This window comes from Ruditapes philippinarum, unplaced genomic scaffold, assembly GCF_026571515.1.
Source record: "Ruditapes philippinarum isolate M1 unplaced genomic scaffold, ASM2657151v2 ctg2298_1_1_1_1, whole genome shotgun sequence".
Lineage (NCBI taxonomy): Eukaryota > Metazoa > Mollusca > Bivalvia > Venerida > Veneridae > Ruditapes > Ruditapes philippinarum.
The window spans coordinates 26,758-34,612 of NW_026867384.1; the positions used below are offsets into that span (position 1 = coordinate 26,758).

The 7,855-nt window shown below is 34.0% G+C and overlaps 1 long non-coding RNA gene across 2 annotated transcripts; it reads right to left on the reverse strand.

The window, feature by feature from the left end:
* Window positions 1-1,467: 1,467 nt before the first annotated feature.
* Window positions 1,468-6,431, reverse strand: LOC132735912 (uncharacterized). Of its 2 annotated transcripts, none has more exons than XR_009626516.1 (3): window positions 6,290-6,431; window positions 5,047-5,163; window positions 1,468-1,598 (listed from the first exon to the last, which is right to left on the reverse strand). It is a non-coding gene; the product is annotated as an uncharacterized LOC132735912 (long non-coding RNA). The 2 variants fall into 2 exon arrangements; XR_009626515.1 differs by lacking the exon at window positions 6,290-6,431 and adding an exon at window positions 5,887-6,036.
* Window positions 6,432-7,855: the final 1,424 nt, after the last annotated feature.

Here is a 7,855-nt window from a genome sequence, read left to right on the forward strand (position 1 = left end):
ATTCTTATAAGAGGATTCAAAAGCAGCTTCTTCTAAATCATAAAGTGGACGTTTAAAGGGGAAGGGATGTGAGAATGCAAAAGTTAGAATGAGATGTTTTCGTGAAAATATGCATTTACGTTATTGACATGATCCGATTAACCTCATGCAAAGTGACAATGATTTTTTTCTTTAATATACGTAGTCACGAAGAAATTTGAATAGCGTGCAGCCATTTATGTCTCTTGAGTTTTCTTTTTTTCCTTTTCTAGTTTTTCTTCTCACAATTGTAATCAAAATTTCCAAGCAGAGAATGATTAATTTCTTGTCATCTATTCATTATAATTTTGTATTACCAATATTTGTCATTGTTTCTTCTCAACGTGGCTTTGATATGGCCAAGAAACTTTTTTTTTTTCAAAAAAATTAAAAATTTGGGGAGTTAAATTTGATAGTAAACCCTGTTGTCTTTAAATAATTATTGACGCCTTTATACCATAACACATTGTTTCTTGGTTGATTTAAGAGCCGATGCTGTTTGATTAATAAGTTTCTAAATTTATTTTCATGTTTATTATGTTTTTTTCCAATAATAGAAATCTTCACTTCAATAGATTTCCACCATTTAATTTATTTTTCAATTACATATTATTTTCTCTTGAAGCAGAACTAAAAATAAAAGAGTACAATACACCACACCCCCCACATCACCATCCCCACGAGCCACCCCCCCCCACCCCCCCACCCGCCCCACCCAACCCCACCCACCACCCACCCCCCCCAAAACCCACACCCACCCCAAAACAAACGCCCTCAACACCCCCCATCACCATCCCCTCCCACACCCACCCCCGCCCCCCCACCCCTAGACACCCCCCACTCCCACTCACCCCACCCCCATCAAACCCCCCCCACCTACCCACACACACCCACCACCCCACTCCACCCCAACCGCCCCCAACCCCCCAAACCGTACAAGCCCCCTCCCCCACCCCCCCCCACATGACCTCATCAACTCGATTATCACAACGCTCGCGACCCCCAGGCCTCCAGCATCCACGGCATCCCGCTCCCAGACTCAATCATTAAGCACGCCCCTTAACCCACACCGATACCTCGCACAGCTGTACCCTCGCTTACCAATGTCTCGTATTATTTTCATTTCCACTGCGTTTAATTATTTATTTAACTAATAATTTGCATTTAATTTGTATTATTTCACCTACCAATGTCTTGCATTATTTGTACACTTTATTTTGCTGACTACTACGTTGAATTATCTATTTTATCAATAATTAGCAGTATTTTATTTAGCAATGTCTTACATTATTTTACTTACTACTGCATCGAATTATTTATTTTACCAATAATTTGCATTATCTAACTTACCACAATCTGACCTAAGTTCAGATCTACTTAAGTTATTTCTTGCAAGTAGCTTTAATTAGGAGCTGAATTTAATCAGATTGTAACTTACCAATAACTTACATCATTCAACTTACCGATGCCTTGCATTATTTTAAACATTCCTCTCTTGGAATGTGATACTGTTGTTCCAGTCACATTTACCTCCCCTTGTATTTGAAGTCTCGTCCGCGTGAGGTCCAGAGGATACGTCACTTAAAAACAAATAAATTCATAACATGTTATATAGTGGTCAATATCTTTGTTGTCATATACAAAACACAATTATTAACAATGATAATCTTTCAGTTGTATCTAAAAATAGCTGTTTGCAAAGTTATCCAGCTAATCATGCATCAAGTTTATAACCAAAATAACGCAATAATTGGTTAGTCTATGGGGCGGTTCCAAGTCCAATGCTGTTGTGTTATGGGTCTATTTATTAATATGTACACAGAGTGTGCACACGTGTTGCTAGTTCTATCGTTTAATTACCACTGAATGTTCCACGTATATAAGTGGCGGGAAGATAATGGACATGCGCATTACAGTATTAGATAGTACATCTACTACTGCTTAACAATCAATTCTGATTATGACTAGCAGGAGCGTTATCAGGGAACTGTTAATAAAACAAATTATTTATATGCAAATTTAAAAAGTTAAAAGAAGACTATTAATTTAGAAGACATAGCGTGCAATGGGTCAAACCTCTCAGTAAAGATGTTAAAACTGGGGCTAGACTGAACAGTTAGGGGAAGGCTATTCCAAAGACGTATGCTCCTAGGAAAGAAAGAATTTTGATGGTATTGTGTCCTCGAGAATGGTATCAGATAGTTCAGAGATATCTTGTTTGAGTAAGGAGTTGGTGGTCAACAAAAACAATGTTGTTTTGGATTTTATACAAGTAGGTCACAGCACTGATGTTTCGATGTTGTTCAAGGGTTTGCCAATTAAGATCATTTATCATTTTTGAGACACTACTTGTATATTTTATAATCATATCTATTAGCTGATATTTTGGACTTGCTCTATCTTATAAATTAAGTATTTCTGCCAAGGATGCCAGTCTATGAAGCAATATTCAACCCGAGGTCTAACATAGGTCTTGCAGTTTCCTTTATCTTTTTATTTGGGGTTTTAACATTTCTTCTAATGAATCTAAGGGAGTTATTCGCTTAATATGTAATATTGTTTATATGTTTGGTCCATGAAAGGTCTTGACTAATAGTGACTCCTAAGTATTTTGCTTCTTGGGTTGAGTTTAGTTGAATGTTATGGAGGGTGTAAGGAGATATTACAGGGTTTCTTTTCCCTATTATCCTGAGAACTTCACATTTATCAGGGTTGAACTCAATGGACCAGTCTTTTTCCCACATGTCTAAAGCAGGAAGGTCATCTTGGAAGGTTTGGGCATCTTGTTTAGATCTGATGGTTAGGTAGACAACAGTATCATCTGCAAAGAGTCTAACCTTACCTTTGACACTATCCGGGAGGTCGTTGATATAAGAAAGGAAAAGGCAGGGACCTTTTACCGCGCCTTGGTGGACACCTGAGAGGACTGGTAGAATTCCTGATTTTTGACCTTCAACTACAACTTGCTGCGAGCGTGACTTAAGGAAGGAATGGACCCAATTTGTAACCTCGTGACTTATTCCCAATCTTTCCAATTTACTCACAAGTTTGTGATGATCCACCTTATCAAATGCCTTACTGAAATCCATGACTATGACATCAGTTTGCTGGCCACTTTCAAGATTGTCATGAATTTCCTTGGAGAACCTTACTAGCTGGGACCCACAACTCCGTTTTGACCTGAAGCCATGTTGATAGGGACTAAGGATGTTGTGCTTATTATAAAAGGACATAATATTGGACACTTAGATGTGCTCCATCAATTTGGACGCTATGCATGTGAGGGAGATTGGTCTATAATTGCTGGGTTTGCATTTTGGGCCTTTTTTCTTGAAAACTGGGGCAATTATTGCATGCTTCCAGTCTTCTGAGACAATACCTGTTTTTAGTGAGATCTGGAAGATGTAGGTCAGTATTGGAGTAACCTCCTGATGGAGCTCTTTTAGTAACCTAGGGGATATTTGGTCAGGACCAGAAGCTTTATTTGGGTTTAGGCCTTTTAAAAGTTTTGATTATATTACACTTTGAAAATATCAGGTACCATATTTATTACTATATTTAGCATAATTTAGCCAATAAATACCTATATAAATTGAAAAATCAAAATTAAACACTTTTTTCTTTCCAAATGGGACATGAGAGATACATAAATAATGTTAAAAGAAAAAAAGAAAGAAAAAAAAGTTGACCCTTCTGGGGATTGAACCCATGGCCCTCATTTTCAATGTAGTTAACAGTAGTTCTAGCCTATTTGAATACTCTTCAAAGCGGAGGTAATGCATTAGGGTGCTAATACCTTAACTCCATCTTCCTATATAGGTACTTCTGGCATAGATGGGTGGTGTTTTGGAATAAGCTTCTGTTTGCAAGCCTGGGATAAGCTAAGGGGCTGAGGCCGAGAGAAGACAGACTCAAACTTGGAGTTAAGGATATTTCCTTTTACAACTGGATCAGTAAATGTTTGACCTTCTGATTTGAGGGGTGCACACTACAGCTTTCAGTTTTGTCACTTTTAACATACTGGTAGATTTTTTTGGATTTTTTCACGTTCTGGGAGTCTTGGCTGAAAATGACTGAGTCTAGGTATTGCCAGTATGCTTTCCTTGTTTCTCTTTGGAGTTCACTTTTAAGTACTTTGAGCTTTTTGACCAAATCATTTGATGGGGACTTTGATCATTTTATGTTTGTATAAGTTCTATCACGTTTCCTAATTTTGCGAATTATGGACTTGTTTAACCATGGTAGATCTCGACGTGTTTTAGTGACTTTAGTTGGTATGTGAATAGAACAAATGTGGTTTAGTATATGTATACAACAAATGCTGTCATGAGGTCGGTGTGTAAATGAATACTTTTAAACTAGTGTATTATTTAAAATATTTATAAAATGTGCTTTGCATGGTTACTAGTATAAGGCAAGTTGAATAAGACGTGAATGTGTATTCATTTTAAGTTTTATATCACTATCATTATATCTGAAAATAGATGTACCATGTAAAAAGGAAATGACACGATTAATATCTTATATCTTTTGTAAGTACAACATTTGCATTAAGGCAATTGCAAAACCTAGTTTCTGCTGTCAATGAATTAAGATTTTTACGCATTCGACAGTGGTTGTTCCGTGTACTTGAATAAAGATTATATGAAATAGGCTAAAGGTTTGAATATGGTAATTTTTTTATCGGATGAATTGAAGTAATGTCAAGACTAACATAAACTTGTCAATTGAGCGCTTTTCTAATGTTGTTAGCATGCTTTTAAAATGTAATCACTGATGTTGACGGTGATTAAAAGGCAGTTACGGCAGATCCTAAAGAGAAGGATGCGATGGCTGAACTGTGCTTTGGTGTATTCAAAGTAACTTACTGCGGTTATCCCGAGGGTAAACACACCACCTCAAGAGAACCTACATATAGATAGACAATCGGAATACTTTGGACAGAAGATGCGATTGCCTAGATAGGAAAATTACGAAATAGTACGGACTTTCAAGAGCTATTTGTAAATGAAGAACATTCAAACTCACCAGATTCTGCAACCATTGCTGACACGGCCGACAAGACGAATTTGTACGCCAGCTTCTCTCCAGGCGAGGGTGTGATCTGCACATCATCATCCGCCATGTTAGCCTGTTTGTCTTAAACTAATAAAATTAAAGTCAAGAAATTTGCATTTATAATAAACATCATAGGCTTTACATACAGTTTATTTTTCTTGATTTGCTTTAGCTCGAATTTGACTTGCTTACTTTTTTTTGAATATGCACCTAACATTTCATCCATCATATATCAAGCAATGACAATTTTAGAAATAACAAAAATGACATAAATGGAATAACATATTTAATACTTAACGCAGACTTCTAAATGCAATTCCTTTGTTACTGTATTTCGAAATACTGTATTACGAAAAGTGCCAGAAGTTAATGTTGATGATTTATTAAAAATAACAAAAGTTCATAGTCTGATGACAACAACCGCGCCCAATTATCCTTTAACAGTTTTATTACACTCAGCTTTGATCTTAATTCATTGCCATTTGAGAAAATTGCTGTTTCACATCCAAAAGAGGTACTATAAATTGGCATAAAATTCAACTTATTTAGAATATCCTTTGACCTCAACACAATCTACCCGTTTTACATATAGAATAATGCTAGACTTTTATTTTAACATTGAAGAAAATTACCGTTCATAATTTATGCTGCAGACTAATCAATTACTTCAAATAAGACTTTTGTCCAATATTGGTTTCCGTAGTCATTAAAATCAAACATTACATCTCGAAAGCGTTCATTTATTTCATTTTGTTAAAAAAACATATTTTACATATTTACATCTTTTTATCATTTAATGTCAATGCTAACCTTATGCGTATATCCGAATTAGTTTCATTTGTCCCACATTATCAACTTCTTTCAAATGCGATAAAGCAAAGGGTTGATTGTACGGGCCATTCTTATCACAAGAGGCCGCAAAATATAACCTTGAATATAACCGGTCACTAAAAACTATTTATAACGTCAGTGATAGTTTTATCCACCAATTATTCCCAACCCAAAAATGAAATTTCTTAATAAAAGCTTGTTCTGACACTGTTAATGCCCTTTTCTGCTTAATTATAATGAGATAAAACTCTTAAATTACAAACTATTGAACAGTGAAAATACTGTTTTCATATTTCTCGACAAAACAGTTATTTTTACATTACCTTGTAAAATGTTTTTTTTTTTTTTTTTTTTTAAATATCTTTAAAACAAATATTTTTACCTAGATTTAAAGCAACATTTTTATTCCGATTTGTCATCACAAACCCCTTCCTTCGTTTAAATGTCGTTGCCAGATGAAAGATCATGTTCTAGAACTGCCTGATAATGAGTCTATAAGACAAATGACATCAAAGTGACAATCCTCTTTCCTGGAACATATTTGAAACACTTTGTGAAGAATAATCTTGTGCAACAGAAACACAGAAAAATTCTTTTACGAAAAAATAATGAATGAATATGCATGCTATTTACTTTTGAAATGAAATTGTTATTATTATCTAAAAAGACCATATTTTCAAAAGATTGTGTGAAATATCAAATATGTTAAAGTTACAAGTGTCAACAGGAGACCCTATTTTAGTTTTGTAAAATGCTCCGTCGAATTGAGGGGGGTATATCACAAAAAATGAAAGTCATTAAAACATCCATTGGAAATATTTCACAAAAATGGATGTCATTAAAACCTTTATTGGAAATATATCATAGAAATTGTATTCTTTTATTGGAAAGAAAAGGTACTGTTTCATTGGAAATGAATCATATAAATGGTATTTCTTTCATTGGAAATAAATCATGGAAATCATGGCACACTTTCATTTTGAAATATATCAAAGAAATGGTACACTTTCAGTGTGCAATATATCACAAAATTTGTACTCTTTCATTGAAAATATATCATAAAAATGTAACATTTTCATTGAAAATATACACAATCACCGAAAATTTATCACTTTCATTGGAATTATATGACAGAAATGGTACACTTTCATTTGACAAAAGTGTACACTTTCATTTGAAATATATCATTGAAATTATTTTATTTCATTTTAAATATGTCAATGAAATTGTACTCTTTCACCGGAAATATATTACAAAAATGAACTCTTTCATTTAAAATATACATTATCATTGAGAATTTATATCAGAAAATGTAAACTTTCATTGGAATTATATCACAAAAATGGCACACTTTCATTTGAAATATATCACAAAGATTGGAAATACAGGTATATCGCAAAAAAACTGGTGATCTTTCTTTTGAACTACATCATTTTAAATGAAACACCTTAATTGGAAATGGTACACTTTTAATTGGCAAAATATTACAGTACTCTTTAATCGGAAATTTATCACAGAAAAGGTTCTCTTGCATTGATATACGTGTATCACAAAAATTGTACTTTTTTATTGGAAATATATCACAGAAATGGCACTTTTTCATCGGAAATATTTCAGATGATCGCATACTAAAACTCACATACCTGCAATTATATCACAGTCAAATTGCTAATATAGAATCATTTGGATTAAAATAACACAAAAATACTAGGATATTCCCCGTTTTATAAAAATCAATGAAACAGAAAACAAAACAGTTTACACAGTTTATATGTACAGGCGGGTGTATATTTCAGATATATATATACTCGTACTTAGTATTCCAGCTCACGACAGTGTAATTGTAAGTTACACAGACTTTGTTGTAATATGTATATAATATATGTTTAAATATCATTTACTACTTTAAAGACCATATACATGTAATTAAACATGTTTTATATACAAC